Below are 3496 nucleotides of genomic sequence, written 5' to 3' on the forward strand. Positions count from 1 at the left end.
ATTACAGCCTTTGATGTAGTCTTCAAAATACCTTTAAGTTGCAATCTATTAGCAATCTCAGATACTTCAGTTTTTTTTCGCCTTCGCTAACAAATCCGCGTCTGGCGAAGCCAGAAACTCATCAATATTCATCGTTGCTGAATACCACTCACAAGCCAATCAAACAAAAGAATCGAGTATTCCCCGTTACCAAAACACCGACTCAAAATTCAACAAGCATTTAAACTCAAACGATCCAATTCCGGACGCAGCCCCCATATTTATGTTACGTATCCAGGCAACAGTAAATATATATGAGTTAGGCAAGGGTATTTATAACAAATAACACTTTTATTAAACACTGAAAACAAACACCCCAAAAGTAAACAAACACTAGCTTAACCGGAACTCAGCTGCTGTGCAGCAGATTCACAGTTCTTAATAGCGTTGCAGTTCAAACAGTTCTTAAAGCGGTATTGAAAAAAAAACAGTTCTTTAAAGTGGTATGCCGAAAGTTCAAAAGCTCACAGTCCATTTAAAAGGAGAGACTTTTTAAAGCGATTTAAATTCTCTTCCACGTCGATGTCCTTACTCTCCACCAGCAAAGAAACCGCTGGCAATGACCTTTTAAACTTTAGGCATTATATAAAACTTCATTTTTCAACTAAACTGCGTCATCACATTAAATCACGCAGTGACATGAAGTCATCTTGGCAAATCTAGCCACGAACTGCCCACCTGACAGGGTGGGTCTTCCTTTTATAACCTGTAAAAAAAACCTGTCACATGACCTCTACTGGCGGGAAAATGACATCACTCCACCATCACAAGACCATTACCTCAAGTCCAGCATAACTTCAACCCCAGTCACGTGACAAGGGTACCACCGTCACGTCTCACGGGTACGTAACAATACAAAGTTCCGTGTCCTCTTTTGTCCCGAGCTAATGTGTAACAGACAACCCTCAGATCTACAGGTTGCGGACACACACGAAGTGCTGCTGAAAGCTCAGTGGGAGACTGATGAACGCTGCCGACTGTGCAGTCCAGCAGTACTGCATTGTAGTCGGTGCAGCCAAAGTTAAAACTGCACAGGCTGGAAAGTCTCTTGATCAATTAAAGGGGAATCTCCGGAGGGAACCACATGAGAGGCTATCGTGCCATATTTGTGTGTACTTTTTAACGTTTATGTCACTGAATATCACAATCATAATTGTGAATGTTTACACAGTTTCTTCCCTGGATTTGAAATAAGAAATAATCTTTCCCCATTATTTCCCTGATTCAGTTCTTGCCACTTTCCATCCCTCACACATCCAGGTACAATGGAGCAGACAATACAGACTTCCTGTTTCCACACAAATCATTCAGATGTTGAGTTCAATTCCACCCTGGCTGTCAGAGGGATTGAAGCCTGTCTGAATGTAGGAATGAAATCTGTTCTGAGTAACAGTAAGGTGCATGTACAATTGTGCAAGCAGACAGTAGGAACTACTCCACGATGTATTTTCCAATGTTACTACACACATGCAGTGACTCTATACACAGGCAGAGTTATTAACCCTTAGGGAGAGGGAGCCTCTCGTCATAGGCACTATGGTAGCGTAGTGGATAGCACGACACAATTAGAGCTTGTGGCGATCTTGTGTAAAACGTTTAATTCTGGCACTGGCTGTAAGGAGTTTCTACGTTCCCTTCGTGACTGCGTACATTTCCTTCGGGTGCTCCGGTTTCCTCCAGCATTTGAAGGATGCACAGGTTAGTAGGTTAACTGGTCATTGTAAATATTCCTTTGATTAGGTTCATGTTAAAAAGTTTGGTTGGGATGCATGTGTGATCAACAAATATCCAAGGGAATCAACAACATTTTTGGGTGGGTGGAGTTGGGGAGGGAGGATTCAGGCAACAAGTCATTTCATAAGAATTTTGTTTTGAGTGTCGTCTTCACCTGTTCTTTGAGATAGTCTGATAAAAGGAACAGGATTTGTTGCCAGCTGGAGCAGCTTGGTGTCCGGGGTTTTGTGTTCGTGCAACAATAGTCCTTGCCCAAGTTTGAATGCTTTGTGTGCAGCAGGTTGCTGGAGGTGCTCATCCTGTGGCAAAAGTTAATGAAGATAGTGGGAGACAGTGTGATCGCCATACAGCCAGATGAGCAGACAGATTGGCCCCAGGAGTCCCCTGAGGACACACTGCTCCATGACTGAATGATATTCAGAGTACTGATTGTGAGTCTTCTCCTGGGCTAGAGGATGAACACGTGCTCCATGGTGTCCGTTTGCAAGTGGGTCCATTGTGCAGGGAGAGAGTAGAATGATCTGCAGATGAACAAGAGAGAAGATTCTTAAAGTTAGCAGTCACCTGAGTTTACTATGGCACAGACATGATTCAGGGCAGGTATGTTGTCTCTATGGTGTCCCAGTCACTAAACCCTGTTCAGTGATTTCACTGGAAAATCCTGGATGGGAAGAATGAAGGGTACCAATTTCTTCGAACATTTCCAAGATGTCTGGCTTTGTGGTGTAATTGGTCAGTGTAAATTGGCCCAGGTTTGCAGATGAGTGTCAGGATTTAAAGGGAATATGAGGGGAATGGAAAGGGATTGGTACAGGGTTGGTGTAAATAGGTGTTTGAGGGAAAGCACAGACACAGTATGGTGAAGAGTCTCTTTCCATGCTTCATGACTGAAAGCAGTCAGAATTGAGGCCGGTTGGAATGGAACCAGAGTGCTGGAACAGTTAGTGGACATGTTGTGGTGGCAGATATTGTTGAAACCTCAGACAAAGTTCGGAATCATGCTGCATGCTGAGCATGATGAAATGAGGTAAATGAGGTAACATTTACCTCATGAAATGAGGTAACAGGTTCACAAATAGAGGCCATGTGTAGTGAGGAGAGGATGTTGATGGGGCAAAATAGCCATCAAGAGAAGGAGTTGCAACAAAAAAAGGCAGACAGAATTGAAAAGGGTGAACACAGGACTGTAGATGTTGTATTTGAATGCAGAATAAGGTAGGTAAACTTGCAGCACAGTTGCAGATTGGCAGGGTTGATTTTGTAGGCATCATGGAAATATGGTTGAAACAAGATCCCAGCTGGAAGCTTAATGACCACATTGTATCTAAAGGAAAGGCTGGAAGGCAAAGGGTGTGGCATTGATTTATTAGTTAGAAAATGAAATCAAATCATCGGGAAGAGGTGACATGGAGTCGGAAGGTATTGAATCATTGTGGATAGAGCTAAGGAACTGTAAGGGTTAAAAGACTCCGTTGGGAGTTGTATACAGAACCCCAAACAATAGTAACAATGTGGCTTACAAATTGTAATGGGAGATAGAAAATGCATGCAACAAAGGAAATGTAACAATAGTCATGGGGAATTTTAATATGCAGGTATATTGGGAAAATTATGTTGGTGCTGGATTCTAGGAGTTGGAATTTCTAGAGTGCCTACAAAATGGCTTTTTAGAGCAGCTCATGGTTAAACCTACTGGAGGATCAGTTATTCTGGATTGGGTATT

General features: G+C 42.6%; 1 long non-coding RNA gene across 3 annotated transcripts in view; it reads right to left on the reverse strand.

The window, feature by feature from the left end:
* Positions 1-1626: 1626 nt before the first annotated feature.
* Positions 1627-3496, reverse strand: part of LOC140740387 (uncharacterized) — a 444515-nt gene continuing 442645 nt past the window's right edge. For all 3 annotated transcript variants that reach the window (XR_012101839.1, XR_012101838.1, XR_012101837.1), the window contains exon 2: positions 1627-2294. This is a non-coding gene — a long non-coding RNA (uncharacterized lncRNA). The remainder of the gene's footprint in view (positions 2295-3496) is intronic.

This window comes from Hemitrygon akajei, chromosome 16 (assembly GCF_048418815.1).
Source record: "Hemitrygon akajei chromosome 16, sHemAka1.3, whole genome shotgun sequence".
Taxonomy (NCBI): domain Eukaryota; kingdom Metazoa; phylum Chordata; class Chondrichthyes; order Myliobatiformes; family Dasyatidae; genus Hemitrygon; species Hemitrygon akajei.